Genomic DNA, 15738 nt, shown 5'->3' on the forward strand with positions numbered 1-15738 from the left:
CTCGCCCATCAAGGGCATCTGCCCCTCTCTGAACCCGGAGGGCAAAGGGGTATGTGCAGTTTATATGTGGAGCCCAGACCTCCAGGGGCCCTGGCCGACGCCTCTCCACCACGGCCCTCCACGCTGGGCCTCAGTTTCCCCACCTGCACCAACAGGTCGTTCAGGCCTCTGCAGGGGCTGCCACGCGGGATGTTCCTGCCCCTTCTCCTTTCTTTGGCCTTTTGTCCCTTTTTTTTTTTGAGACGAAGTCTCACTCTGTCGCCCAGGCTGGAGTGCAGTGGCATGATCTCAGCTCACCACAACCTCTGCCTCCCAGATTCAAGCAATTCTCTTGCCTCAGCCTTCCGAGTAGCTGGGACTACAGGTGCCCACCACCACACCCGGCTAATTTTTGTATTTTTAGTAGAGACGGGGTTTCACCATGTTGGCCAGGCTGGTTTTGAACTCCTGACCTCAGGTGATCCACCCGCCTCAGCCTCCCAAAGTGCTGGGATGGCAGGTGTGAGCCACCGCGCCCAGCCAGCCTTTTGTCTTTTCTAAAATTAATCCCCAGGCCGGGCACAGTGGCTTGAACCTGGGAGGCGGAGGTTGCGGTGAGCGGAGATCGCGCCCTGAGACCCCCCCGCCCCGCTCCCTACTCATTCCCACCGGGCAGGAACTCGTGGGTACAACCTCCTCTCGCACAGCCCTGTCCTGAAGGCCTCCATGGGCTCCTGTGATGGGAAGACACCCCCGAGGCGTGAGCTCCCTCCAGGCCACACCTGAGCATGTTGCCTGGTGGGAGAGGAGGGGGTGTGAATCCTTTAGGGAGCCCCTTCCTCTGAGAGTCCCCACTCCTGCTGGCAGGCTCACGGGTCCCCACTGCAATGGCCGAGACCCCCTGCAGGGCCCACCCCACTCACTGCTGGGGGACCCAGACCTCCTGGACAGAGGACCCCGGGCCCCGTGAGTGTGGGGCCCCAGGACCCAGCCAAGGGCTGGGCTGGGAGGGAGGTGGGGAGGGAGGTGGGGAGGGCACACTCCCAGTCGCAAGCCCTCCAGGCTTTAAAGCTGTCCAAGGGCAGCAGGCTGCTGTGAATGGGGTCCGACACAAATTTGCAAACCTTCTTAAAACATAAAACATAATGGGATTTTTTTGGGCAGTTTTTTTTTCGTTCATCAGCTATCCTCAGTGTATTTTATGTGTGGCCCAAGACAATTCTTCCAGCGTGGCCCAGGGAAGCCAAAAGATCAGCCACCCCTGCTTTAAAGCATCTGCCCTGTTCCCGGAAACCCCCAGCCGGGACTGACGGGTGAGCTCAGTCCAGAGGGTGCACAGCCTGCGGGTTCCTGGGAGGGGCCGCTTGTGGGGTCCTCGACCGCAGCCCTCCCACCCCAGGGCCACAGAGAGCCTGCGGGGGGCGGGGCTGAGTGTCCCGGGCCCCCAAAACCCGGCCCAGTGGGGGCAGGGTCCTTGCGTCCGAGGGGTCCGGCCCCTCCTCCCGTGTCCCGGGCTCTGGGCCCCGCCCGCCCCGCTGCCGCCCCCACCCCACGCCGGCCTCGACCCCCCACGGCTCCTCCGGTCTTTCCCTGAGGGTGCGCAGGAGGATAGGAGCTCCCAACGCACCGACCGCGGAGGGGGCAGGGGGACCCCCAGGACCCGCCCTCCCGGCACCGCCTTTGTCCGCGCGCACCTGGCAGGGCTCGGGTTTCCCGGGCGGCGCTCGCTCCGGCCGCGCCCTCCCCACCCTGGGCTCCCCCAGCTCTCGGTGGGCGCCGTGTCGTTAGCTGGAAACCAAAGAAGGGGTGCGACCGAGCCAGGCAGGTGGCCCAGAGGCCCAGGTGCAGCCCCTGCCCCGCCCAGGGCCCGGCCGTCCCAGCCCAGCCAGCGGGGGTGTGGGGTCCCCACCATCCCACAAAGGCACGTGGGGCCAGGTCCTCAAACTGACCACCGGCCGCCCCTCCTGCCGCCTCCCCCAGGCCCCGCCAGTGCCAGGGAAAGGGTTAAGTTCGCCTGGCGACCGCACCTTTGTTTGCCCGAGAGCTGCACCTGCGCCCCAATTAACGTGGGCAAATGAAGGGAGACCGGGTCCAACAGGAAAGGAACCGCCCTCCTGTGTGCCAGGCGGCCCGCAGGGACCCAGGGCAGGGCCGGCTCCACATGCCCTGCAGCTCCCACCTGAACCCCCTCCTGCCTCCCATCAGAGTAGCTGAAGCTCCCTGTGCTGGATTCTACTTTCTCGGAAGGTTTTAGGGTGGCCACTCAGCACCCCACACAAACACAGCATCTGGCCTAGCTCCTCTGCCCTGTCCAGCACCCACAGGACCTCCACCTCCACGCCCACCGTCCTCAGTCCCCACCCTCACCCCCACCACCGTGTTTCTCAAAGCTCTGCCCCTTCCCCTCCCCTCAACCACACCACAGGCCGAGGGTTGCAGTAGCCCCCAGCCCAGCCCCCAGGCACCCAGAGGGCTGTGAACAGTGGGCCCCGGGCACACAGGGGGCCGTGAACAGCAGGCTCCTTTTGGCCTTGGCCCCCTCAGCGTGCAGCCCCCTGTCTCTTCAGTGGAGTGAGAGGGGCCGGCCTGTCAGCCAGGACTGGTTTGTGCCACCAGGGACCACACCAATTCCAGACCTGGGTTTTGGCCCCTGCACAGAGTACAAAATGCAAAAGCAGAATTTCCAGAAGCCGGGCCCTGTGAGCTACAGAAGCCAGACCCTGTGAGCTGCAGAAGCCAGGCCCTATGAGCTGCAGAAGTCATGCGCGGCGTCCACACAGGTGAGCTGTGGACAGAATGAGGCGTGTCGGGATGGGAGACACCCGTGCTTCCATCAGTGCGAGGAGAATGTGGAACGCTCCGGAACCCCTCACCCTCAGCCCTGCCCGCCTGCATTCACCAGCTTCCCTGGCAGCGTGAGACCAGCCTGGTTGGGATCTTTATGTCAGAGGCCTTTGAACCAGTGCAACTCCATCTTGCACAGGGCCTGGGTAAAATGAGGCTGAGCCCAGCTGGGCCGCGTTCCCACGAGGTCAGGCATCCTTAGTCACAAGATGATATAGGAGGTTGGCACAAGACTGCTCACAAAGACCTCGCTGATAAAACAGGATGCCGTGAAGAAGCCGGCCCCAAACCCACCAAAACCAAGACAGCCAGTCCTCACTGCTCATTATGCGCTGATTATAATACATTAGCATGAGAGAGACACGCCCACCAGCACCAGGACAGTTTACGGTTGCCATGGCAACGCCAGGACGTTACCCTAGATGGTCTAAAAGGGGGAGGAGCCCTCACTTCCGGGAATTGCCTGCCCCTTTCCCAGAAAACTCCGGAATAATCCACACCATGTTTAGCACATATCAAGACACAACAATAAGTGTTCTCGGTGGATCAGCCCAGGCTGCTGCTCAGCCTATGGGGCAGCCCTTCTCTTATTCCTTTACTTTCCTATTAAACTTGCTTTCAGTTTATCAGTGGACTCCCCCGAACTGTTTCTTGCTCGAGGTCCAGAGCCCTCTTTGGGACCCCTTTCCGGTGACATTTACACCCAGGGAGTTTGTGCCCAAATGCACAGATCCAGCCCCTACCCTGAAGGCCCCCACTGCCTGCGACCGTCCCATTCCAGACTCTCCCAGGCCCCTCCCTGGGGAGGGAGGTGGCAAGACCCTGCATCCAGGCCCCCATGGTAGAGTGGGGTCTCCCGAAGGCCCAAAGGACACGGGAGGAGCCCCCAGGTGGTCAGAGCATCGGGGCAGGGAGGGGACGGTGACCCCGGGGGCTGGTCAACGGCTGCAGCCCAGATGTCTGCCTGGGGGAGGTGGGATCACGGGCAGGGTCTCCAGGAGTGGAGGCCTTGGTGGCTACATGGAGATTCAAGCCCTTTGACGCCGCAGGCGAGGTCAGCGGGGACCCCACAGGTTGGTGACTCAGGAAGGCCCCTGGGAAGCCAGCCATCCCTGCCCAGCCCCCAGGGAGCCTGGCGAGGAAGCCACACCCCTCATGGTGTCCCCCTCCTGAGAGGGCTGCAGCCTCAGATGTAGACGCTGCTGCGGGATGTGCCCATTGGGGAGGGGTGACTGGACAAGGCTCTGGTGCTGCTTCAGTCAGCCCCAGGCCACTGTCCCCAATGCCTCCCCATGGGGCCACCTGCTACTGTGGGGCTCTGCACCTGCACGGACCCCCACCGGCCTCCAAATGCGCAAACACAGGCGCCTCCAGGGCACTCTGGGCACCTGTTCGGCGGAACGCTGAAAAGAGCTGGTGCCCATCCCACTGAGGGTCCTGCAGGCACCCCAGCAGGACAGCGGACCCCGAGGAGCTGGCGGAGACACCCAGGGCCCTGCGAGGCCTCAGCCTCCCCGTGTTGCGGGGCTGTGTGCAGGGTCTGGGCTGTGTGCAAGGTGTGGGCTGTGTGTAGGGACAGCCACACTGCGCCAGGCCCGCAGGAGACCCCTCCCCCACGAGGCAGCCCCCTGGTCCCTGGGGAACTGGATGTTACTGGTGCTCCCGGGACAGCACAGAACGGTTTAGGGAGGGAAGCACTGGCGACCTGTTCTGATTTTTGAGAGTGGAGTCGGGGTGGCGGGGTGAGGTGGTGCCCTGCTTTGGGGCAGGGCAGAAAGCAGACGCGGGCCTGTGGGGAGGGGGGCGTGAGGGATTTCGCCATGAGGGGATGTTTTGACAGCACTGGTTACCTGAGGCCTGTATTTTTTTTTTTTTGAGACGGAGTCTCTCTCTGTCTCCAGGCTGGAGTGCAGTGGCGCGATCTCGGCTCACTGCACGCTCCGCCTCCTGGGTTCACGCCATTCTCCTGCCTCAGCCTCCCGAGTAGCTGGGACTACAGGCGCCTGCCACCGCGCCTGGCTAATTTTTTGTATTTTTAGTAGAGACGGGGTTTCACCATGTTAGCCAGGATGGTCTTGCTCTCCTGACGTCGTGATCCACCTGCTTCGGCTTCCCAAAGTGCTGGGATTACAGGCGTGAGCCCCCGTGCCCAGCCTTACCTGAGGCCTGTATTTCTTAGGAGAGAGAGAAAACCACTAAGTTCTCTTGCACACCAGAGGGGACCTCAGCAAGGAAGCGTGAGCAGCTGCCCTTTTCCAGGAAAAGAAAACAAAATCTACGTCCTGGGAAGCTTTCCCTCCCCACGTCAACCACCTCCCCGGCCAGACCCGTGGAAGGGAGGCTGGGAGGCCTCAGAGCAGGGCCAGGGCCCGCTTGGGGTCAGTCAGCGGGGAGGAAGTGGAACATTAAACCCCAGGTGGAGTCGTCCTGGCCGCCGGCCCAGCCTCTGCCTGACACTGGGGTCAGAGCGCAGCATCTGCTGAGGAGGCCGGGCAGGCGGGCGGCAGGCAGGGCGCAGGGCGAGGGGTGCGGCCACTGGGAGCCCCTAACACCGGACCCCGAGCATTGAGACTGCAATGCTCACCCAGCTGGAGCGTCATCCTTGGCAGGACCCCACCAGGAGGGACGCACCAGGGATGCTGGACACCCAGGCCCCGCCACCCCAAAACAACGTCTCCATGTAAACCCAAGCGACCTTCCCTGGGGTGGGTGTGACCCGCCCTCCCCACCACGCTCAGGGCAGTTTTCTCCACCTGTAGCTCCCCCGGGCTCCCCAGGGTTCCTGGTCCTTCTCCTCTGTGTTTCCTGCTTGCTCCTAAAACTCAGCTTTCATGCAGAACACACAGCCCGGAACCACCCTGCTCTCAGGCGGAACACGCGAGCACACGCAGCAGAACTCTGCTCTTCCTGGGGTTTTAAGGATGAGACGTTGCGAGGTCCCCGGGGCTACACAGTGACCCCTCTGGCAGGTTGTGCCCCCCCGAGTTCATGGTTAGAATCCAAACTCTCAGTACCCACAACGCGAGCGTGTGTGGAGAAGGGGCTGCGGGACAGGTGAGTATGTGGGAAGCAGCCGTGAGGATGAGCCCTGGCCGGGTCCCACTAGTGTCCTAGTGGCAGGAGGAGGTTAGGACAGAGGGACACGGGACGGACGTGGGCAGAGGCCGCCTGCGAGAACGCAGCTGGAGAGGCCTCCGCAGAACCAGCCTGGCAACCCTGGGACGCCGGACCTTCCCCTCCCACTCCGAGGCAGTGAGAAAATACATTTCTGTTGCTTAAGTTCCCAGGCTGCGTATTTTGTTCCGGCAGCCGGAGCTAGGACAACCCCAGATGCACTCGGCCAGCCCCGAGGGAGGGCGTTCACCGGCTTCCCATACTCATTGTAGGAGGCTGCATGGGCACCCTCCTCAGCCCTGGGCACCCTTGTCATACCTGACAACCCTGTATAGATTCCCTGCAAGCATCCAGGGGCCGAGGCGGCCGCAGGCTCCCCGGACAAAGGTTTCCTCCACACATGGGCTCAGGGCCGGCTGTGGGCTCCCTGATATCGACTCCCCCGGCAGCCGCCCTGGTGTTTCTCCCATTTGCCAGCGGACACATCCCAGGTGACACCCCACCTCGGACGAGGCCCTCCGGCAGGTGCCCGGCCCCAACGCCCAACGCCCAGGGCTCGCCGCGGCGACGGCGGCAGGTCTCAGGCAGGAGTGGGATCTCTCTGCTGTCCGGTCCTGCCCCTTGCCCCTGAGAAGCCCCACAACCCTAACCCCTGCACCCCCTGCACGTGCACCCCTGTCTCAGGCTCTGCCTCCTGTGCCCTGACCCCGGGCGCAGAGGGCCGCGTGCCTGTGACTCCGCCTCCCTGGAGGTGAGGGGTGCGGCCTTGTGTCCATGGCGTGGGCTTTGCTCCCTGAGGACCTCGCTGGGGCTGCCCCACCCTTCCGTGGAGTCCTTCGAGACGGTTTCTAAGGGCTCAGAGTGCAGCATTGATTTCAACCATGCGTCTCTCTCATTAAAATAGTCCCTGACTTTGCCTGTGGAATATTTTGCTCTTCCCATTTTAAGTTAAATGTGGTCAGTGTGACAGAAGGAAATGCGGGTTTTTCTCCAGACTGTCTGTACAAGGAGAAGAAGCCTTGAAAAGAAGGCATAAACTATTAGGAATGTCCTCGAAGAGATGAGCGAAAACACGTGGCCACAGAAAACGATGAGGATGCGACAGAAAGAATGACTCTGAGGGGCCGGGCACGGTGGCTAACGCCTGTAATCCCGGCACTTTGGGAGGCCGAGGTGGGCGGATCACACGGTCAGGAGATCGAGACCATCCTGGCTAACATGGTGAAACCCCATCTCTACTAAAAATACAAAAAATTAGCCAGGCCTGGTGGCGGGCACCTGTAGTCCCAGCTACTCAGGAGGTTGAGGCAGGAGAATGGCGTGAACTCGGGAGGCGGAGCTTGCAGTGAGCCGAGATCACATCACTGCACTCCAGCCTGGGGGACAGAGTGAGACTCTGTCTTAAAAAAAAAAAAAGAATGACTCCGAGGACAGAAACAAAAAGCACTGGAGGGGACGGAGCCAGGATGTTCCCCGAACGTGAGGTGAAAAGGCAAAGAAAATGGGATAGAAAAGGTGATTAGAGGACCTGCTCCAAATTGCTGCGATATTCACCAGAGAAAGAGACAGCAACACAAAGAAAAGATAAAGAACAAAATCATTTAAAAATTGTAATTCAAGAACATTTCCTGGAGCCGAAGCTCAGGCATTTCCAGACAGGGCCACTGAGGACCCCGCGAAAGGGATGAAAACGGAACCACACAAAGATCCACCTTCACAGGACGGCAGAGACAGAGACAAAAACAAGACCCCAAAAACTTTCAGCAAAAAACCCGCAGAAACAGGTTCCATACCAAGGCCCCGGGGTTAGGATGCCGTTGCCGGACCCACAGCAGCCTCCGGAGTCGGGGACCCTGCGGTGAGGTTTTCTCAACTTGCAGGGAAGGCCTTGGTGGGGGCCCGCCCTGTGCCCCTCACAGGGAGCTGCTAGGGGCTTGTTGCACCAAAACACTGAGAAGACAAGAAAGGGGAGGCGTGGGGCTGCCCACCCAGGGGAGAAGCAATGGGACCTTTGTGACACGGACCACGAAGCTTGCAAGACGCCAGCCCTGCCCCAGGCCCGAGGGAGCCGACCAGCACCGGGCAGGGCAGGAGGCTCCAGGAGGCCCCTCAGAAATACCTGGCGTGCTGGAATTTAAGTCATGGGGGAGAGTCTGAGCCTGAATTAGTAATGAGTTCAGAGAAAGCTAAACAAGAAGAAAAGCAAAGGCGATTATTAACTTCAGGGAAACAGCTCAGAGTTCGGGTGAGAACAGGCGGCCATGGTGGACCCGGCACCAATCCAGTCCCCGGCGCCCAGCGGAGTGACAGCAGAGACCAGACCCCAGGTGTGGCGCGTGGGGCGGAACGAGAGGTGAGAGGGCGGCAAACAGCCCCTTTCACAGGGCAGATTCAGTGCTGACCCTGAAGCTGGAGTGCTGAGAAGCTGCCGTTTGACGGTGACGTTGGAAGTAAACACAGGAGCCTCCCAGCACACGGAGCTGGTGGCCTCGGAGCGGCCAGAAGCTCACGTGTGTCCAAGCCTTGCGGAAGTGTTTGACTCTCAAGCAACCTACAGGCATAACTGTTTTTTTTTTTTTTTTTTTTTTTTTGAGACAGAGTCTCACTCTGTTGCCCAGGCTGGAGGGCAATGGTGCAATCTGAGCTCACTGCAACCTCCGCCTTCCAGGTGCAAGTGATTCTCCTGCCTCAGCCTCCGGAGTAGCTGGAATTATAGGTGCCTGCCACCACATCCAGCTAATTTTTTTGTATTTTTAGTAGAGACGGGGTTTCATCATGTTGACCAGGCTTGTCTCGAATTCCTGACCTCAAGTGATCTGCCCGCCTTGGCCTCCCAAATGCTGGGTTACAGGTGTGAACCACCGTACCCAACCACAAGCATAACTTTGATAGAAAAGGCAATAACAAATTAAGTTGGTGCGAGCTCTACCCTCTGAGGCCTGGGAATCATTTTTAAAACATAAAGGTTTCCAAAACTCACAGCTGTGAACTTATCTGTTCTCAAGGGGTATCTTTGATTGATTTTCCTAACTCTTCTACGATAATCAGCCTTTTCACCTCTTCCACTTCCTCTCGTTCTGGTGGCTGATGTTCATCCATAACAGTGTCTGTTTCCCTGGATTTTCCCATCCCAGGGCCACGCGGAGTGCAGCTCCCCCACCACGGCCACGGCATTCTGTTCCTCTGTCGCGTGGCCACGCGTGGCTCAGCGCCGTGGGAGCCTCTCCGTGTCTGAGGCCAAGGGCAGGCTGGTGCCCCATTCGCTCTGTGCCTCACAGGCAGCCCTGACACTCTGAGCTCCAAGTCTCTGCAGAACTGGATTTCAGCCGGGACAAAGGAGGCTGTGCCCCCACCCACGTTGTTCCCAGTGCCCACACACCTTGTCAACCGGAATAAATTTGGTTTCCCTGCAAGAGCTCTCCCCCAGAAAATGTAAATCATGACTTCTCAGTCTCCCCCTCTGAGGGCCCCCTGGCTGGGTCATTCACAGGCCCCCCAGGAACTCTGGGGCCTTCACAGCCATCTTTTCCTACAGGAATCTCAAAACACCCATAATCAGCACGGGGACCCAAGACCCCAGCTTCTCCCGGGGGGCACATGGTCACCCTGTGGCCCCCTCCAGGCAGCTACGGTCAGGCTGTGGGACCCCAGACCCGGCCCACCTGGCCAGCACAGCCCTGCAGGACCCAGCCGACCCTCACCACCCCCCAGCCAATAGCAGAGGCCGCCAGCCCTGGGGAAGGCCCTCCGGCTGAAACCCTCCTCTTCTGAGGCCTTGCCCTCCCCGCAGGCTCCGCCTGCCACGACTGTGCCCTGGGCTCACCAGCGGGACCCCCAGGTCCTCCCCAGCACACCATGGAGGCCCCTAAGGGCTAGGCCTCGGCCAGGCGACTGGGGAGGGGCTGGTCCCGGAAGAAAAGCTTTGTGGGGCCGTGGGTGCGGGGGCTTTCGGCTCATCAGAAGCCACCAGCCCTCGAGACAGAACCTTCCAGAGGCTGTGGGTCAGACCCACAGAGCCTCAGTCCTACCTGGTCCTGGGAGGGCGGAGGGTGGTGTGGGCCTGGTCCCAGGACGGCGGAGGGCAGCGTGGGCCAGGCGCGGACTCCCCCGGGTGCCCTCACGGTCTTATCTCTGCCCGGCCGGCGGAAGGCGGCGGAAACCTTTGCCTGGTACAACCACTGCCGCTCCACAGCCCAGGAATTTTGCATTGAATAATTTTTAACTTCTGCTCTGAGAGAGGAGCTGGCCTTGGGTTTAGTGTCCGTGCACGCAGGAATGCCGGGGCTCCATTTTCAAGTAAGTGCCTTGCGGAAAGCCAGCCTTGGAAAGGCAGAGAGAAAAGAGCAAGAAAAGTCAGAGGGGCAGATCTCGCTGGCGTCCAGCGGTGGCCAAGCCCGCAGCCCAGGTCTGACCTCACAGATGGACAGCTCCCCATGTGGGAGAAGCCGCGGGCATCTGGGGGGGCACCAACTCCCTGGGGCCTAAAGCAGGGTTTGTGCTTCCTGGCAGGGGGGAAAGGCTGCACCTCACACCTCTCTGGGCGCAGAGCGGCCCTGGGACGGCTCCTCTGTCCTGCGCGCCCGCCCCACCTGTAACCCCAGGCCTGGTCCTGCACAATGTGTTTGAATGCCAGAACCTGACGGAGCCCTCGCCACGCCCGAAACCTGCACCCCCGTCTTGCAGTCGCTGCCCTTGGCAGTCAGCACGAGCGCCAGACCTGGGGTTCCTTCTGTGCTTGTCCGAGGCTCAGGCCTGTGACCCTGGCTGCAGGCTGCCCCCACCCCCACAGCAGGGCCACCAAAGCCCCAGTCCTGGGCCACAGGGGGGCAGTGGCGATGACACCCAGGGCCCTGCGGCTGAACGTGGCCAGGGCTTCACAGAGACCCGGGGCCACCTTGTCTCCAGCCACGGTGGGGGAGGCAGCGGCCCTGTGGCTCTGCCCGTGGAGTTGGGAAACATAAGGCCCAAAAGCAGACTTGTCCTTTAACTGAGTTTCGCTGGGGCCGGCTTGGGGACCCACCTCCCACGAGAGCACTGGCCTGCCGGCCTGCCAGAGCCCCTGACACCACACAGGAGCTGGGTGGGGCTGGGCGTGGCCCGTGGTGTCGGCCCCCCAGACCCGGCCACCTCGGCCCAGGGCAGCACCCGGGGAGGACGGGGGTCTGGGTGGCCGGTGGCTTCCCGTGGCCGCTGCTCAGCCCCACTCTGTCCGGCCCCCTGGGAGTGGCTGTGGAGGGCGCCCTGCGTGCTGGAGGGACGAGATGGGGAGGGCTCTTGTCTAGAGACCCAGGGGTGCCATTTCAGAAAACAGAGCATCATGTGCTGGGGCCAGACACAGCTCGTCTTTTCCAGGGGACGGCGAGAAGGACATGCTGGTTTCTGCACGCTCAGGCTCCTGCTCCTCACAAGGGAAGTGCCTCCAGGGAGCTGCATTTGGGAAAATATCCACCAAGCACTAAAGAAACACAACCTAAAGCATCCACGAGGAAAAACTTATTCAGATCAATTAAGCTGCGGCAGGCCGGGCGCAGTGGCTCACGCCTGTCATCCCAGCACTTTGGGAGGCCGATGCGGGTGGATCACGAGGTCAGGAGATGGAGACCAGCCTGGCCAACGTGTGAAACCCCATCTCTACTAAAATACAACACATTAGCTGGGCGTGGTGGCACGTGCCTGTAGTCCCAGCTACTCAGGAGGCTGAGGCAGGAGAATTGCTTGAGCCTGGGAGACAGAGGTTGCAGTGAGCAGAGATTGCACCACTGTACTCCAGCCTGGGCGACAGAGCTAGACTCCGTCTCAAAAAACAAATAAATACATAAAATAAAAGTAATAATAATAAAAAAACTGCAGCGAGGGCTCAGCGTGCACACCACTCATCAACAGGTCAAAGCGCGAACACCGTGGGTGCAGCAGCCAGACCTCGGGTGTGCTGGCTTTCTGACACCCAAACCAGCAAACCTCACACCTGCTGCTCCGGGAGGGCCGCCGAAGCCGCAGCAAGGTGAGCGAGACCCCTACTGGGGACAGAGAAAGACCCCGCCTCCCCCAAGTCACAGAAAGTCCCCGCCTCCCCCACGGGAGAGAAAGACCCCGCCTCCCCCATGTCAGAGAAAGACCCCGCCTCCCCCACGGGAGAGAAAGACCCCGCCTCCCCCATGTCAGAGAAAGACCCCGCCTCCCCCACGGGAGAGAAAGACCCTGCCTCCCCCACGGGAGAGAAAGACCCCGCCTCCCCCACGGGAGAGAAAGACCCCGCCTCCCCCACGGGAGAGAAAGACCCCGCCTCCCCCATGTCAGAGAAAGACCCCGCCTCCCCCACGGGAGAGAAAGACCCCGCCTCCCCCACGGGAGAGAAAGAGCCTGCCTCCCCCACGGGAGAGAAAGACCCCGCCTCCCCCACGGGAGAGAAAGAGCCCGCCTCCCCCACGGGAGAGAAAGAGCCTGCCTCCCCCATGTCAGAGAAAGACCCCGCCTCCCCCACGGGAGAGAAAGACCCCGCCTCCCCCACGGGAGAGAAAGAGCCTGCCTCCCCCATGTCAGAGAAAGACCCCGCCTCCCCCACGGGAGAGAAAGACCCCGCCTCCCCCACGGGAGAGAAAGAGCCTGCCTCCCCCATGTCAGAGAAAGACCCCGCCTCCCCCACGGGAGAGAAAGACCCCGCCTCCCCCACGGGAGAGAAAGAGCCCGCCTCCCCCATGTCAGAGAAAGACCCCGCCTCCCCCACGGGAGAGAAAGACCCCGCCTCCCCCACGGGAGAGAAAGAGCCTGCCTCCCCCATGTCAGAGAAAGACCCCGCCTCCCCCACGGGAGAGAAAGACCCCGCCTCCCCCACGGGAGAGAAAGACTCCGCCTCCCCCATGTCAGAGAAAGACCCCGCCTCCCCCATGTCAGAGAAAGACCCCGCCTCCCCCATGTCAGAGAAAGACCCCGCCTCCCCCACGGGAGAGAAAGACCCCGCCTCCCCCACGGGAGAGAAAGAGCCTGCCTCCCCCATGTCAGAGAAAGACCCCGCCTCCCCCACGGGAGAGAAAGACCCCGCCTCCCCCACGGGAGAGAAAGACCCCGCCTCCCCCATGTCAGAGAAAGACCCTGCCTCCCCCATGGGAGAGAAAGAGCCCGACTCCTCCAAGACAGAGAAAGACCCCGCCTCCCTCAAGGCGGGCGGATCACCTGAGGTCAGGAGTTCGAGACCAGCCTGGCCAAAATGGTGAAACCCTGTCTCTACTAAAAATACAAAAATTAACTGGACGTGGTGGCAGGCGCCTGCAATCCCAGCTACTCGGGAGGCTGAGGCAGGAGAATCTCTTGAATCCAAGAAGCAGAGGTTGTAGTGAGCCGAGATCGTGCCACTGCACTGCAGCCTGGGCGACAAGAGCAAAACTCCATCTCAAAAAAAAAAGAGAATTCCGGGAAGGAGGCCACCACGCTGGTGCCGCCCCAGGAGCAGCTCACACTGACTTCACAGAGGCACAGGGAGGCCGTGGCACAGGAGAGGCAGACCGGCTGGCAGGCCAGCACTCCAGGCTGCTGAGGGGCCGCTGCTGCCAGCCAATGGGGAGGCCCCCGGCCCCCACCCTGCGGCCCCTGCCCTCCCCCGTCCCCCATCCTTCCCGGGGGGGTCCGTGACTGTGACGGACAGCAGTGTGTTTGGTGCCGCCTGTGCCTGCAGAGCAGTTCTGGAGTCTGTCTATGGCGTCTGCTTATTTAAAGGGTGTTGTGACTTTCTTATATTTATCAGCAAATTTTGGGGATTTTTTTCCAGCGGGCGAATGGCCCAGGGCTGGAAGCAGGGTCCGTTCTCTCCCGAGCTGCTCTCCTGGGTTTCCTGAGGGCTCAGCTCTCCGGAACGAGGTGGATTGCGGATGGGTCCCCTCCAAGTGCACTCCACCCCAGGCCCAGCATGAAGGGTACAGAGGGCAAAGGTCTGGATGGGGTGCCCCAGCCTGGGAATCTGTGCTTGCCTGGGACTCTCGGCGGGAGGTTGGAAGAGGACGGAGGACCCAGGACTCTTTCTGCATGGGGCCTGGGCCACCCACTCCTTGCCCTGGGGTAACTTGAGGGCCTGTGGAGGAAACATCTTTCCTGGAATCCTGGCCTGAGAGGATGCTAAGGGTTAACCCCTGAGGCTGACCCCAAGGGTGTCCGTTCCTGCACAAAAGGCCCAGCTCAGCCAGCCCCATCGGCCAACGCGGTCAGGGGAAGAGTGTGGCTCAGGTGAGGTGTTGGGCAGGCCCCTGCTGGCCTCAGAGTCCACCCCTGCAGGCCACACCTCGGCTGCGGCAGTCCCTTTGAAGGAGAGGAAGGCCTGGAGAAGAGGCCTCGAGGCAGACACACACCCTCCCCTGTCCCTGCCACGGTCCTCCAAGCTCCTGTCCCCGCCACGGTCCTCCGAGCTCCTGTCCCTGCCACGGTCCTCCAAGCTCCTGTCCCCGCCACGGTCCTCCGAGCTGCTGTCCCCGCCACGGTCCTCCGAGCTCCTGTCCCCGCCACGGTCCTCCGAGCTCCTGTCCTCGCCACGGTCCTCCGAGCTCCTGTCCCCGCCACGGTCCTCCGAGCTCCTGTCCCCGCCATGGTCCTCTGAGCTCCTCCACGCCTGCTCCTGTGGTAGAGGCTCCTGTGGGGGCAGCTGTGCTGGGCCCTGAGACCAAGCACTTCCCTGCAGGGTCAACAGGCCGCCTCACCGTCTGAGTGCCACCCTGGGGCATCTTTCTGGGCCACAGCCCCTGGAGCCGGGAGCTCCTCCAGCACCATGGCCTTCCCTATCGTCTCATCAGAACAGAGAGAGCAGGCACGGGGGCCGTCCTGTACCACGCAGACCAGGCTCCAGCAGCCGGGGCTCCCACCGCCCCTGAACTGAGCTGGGGACTCACGGTCAGAGGTCCCCCTTTCCCCACATCCCTCCTGCCTCCCCCAGGCGGACAGACCCCTCGGCCTCCACGGCCGCTCAGGGGCCGCCCTGGGGAAAGCCTTTCATGGCTTCGTCCTGGTGAGCCCTTATTTGTCAAATAAATATTTGCCCGGGGTGGGGCTTGCCGCTCAGGGTCAGGCATTAAATGAGCCTAAAGTCCGCGGAGCCTGCAGCAGCGCCGTGGCCCAGGCAGACAGCAAGCGAGGGGGAGGCTGGACCGGGGGTCTCTTCCTGATCTGGATGCGTCTTCCAGCGCTGAGCTCCTGACTCACAGAGACTCTGCAAGGCCAAGGCGTTCTTGGGGTCTGGAGAACGTGGAGACCCCGGAGCTGATGCGAGGCAGCCCCCCCCTGGGTGGGGCAGGGGGCGGCAAAGGGCCCCACCCTCAGCCTGTGAGGCTCCTTCCAAAGAGAACCTGCGGTGCCTGCCCTGCCTGTGCCCACAGGGCTGCAGTTTCCAACAGAACAGAGGCTGAGGGAACCCGGGAATGTGAGGTCTCAGAGGCAGCAATCCCACGCATGTGGCAGCCCCAAGCAGCGAGCAGACTGGGTGCAGAAGGAGGCCCCAACGACGCCCAGAATTCACGTGGCTTCCTGCATGAGTCAGCTGCTGCCGTGTAACAAGTGACCCCACATGCAGTGGCTGGAACACGGACGTTTATCTGCTTCCAGGTCTCAGAAACTCGGAGCTGTGGACACAGTAGGAGGCACAATTGCGAAGTGGACAGGGTGGTGGTTTGTCAGAGCTCAACTGCAGGGCATGTGTGTGCATAGGTGTGTGCCCAGGTGTGTGTCCAGGTGCGTGTGCAGGTATGTGTTCAGGTGTGTGTCCAGGTGTGTGCTCAGGCGTGTGTGCAGGTGTGTGTGCATAGGTGGGCACCCAGTTGTGTGTCC

The sequence above is a fragment of the Pongo pygmaeus genome, chromosome 1 (genome assembly GCF_028885625.2).
Source record: "Pongo pygmaeus isolate AG05252 chromosome 1, NHGRI_mPonPyg2-v2.0_pri, whole genome shotgun sequence".
Taxonomy (NCBI): Eukaryota; Metazoa; Chordata; class Mammalia; order Primates; family Hominidae; genus Pongo; species Pongo pygmaeus.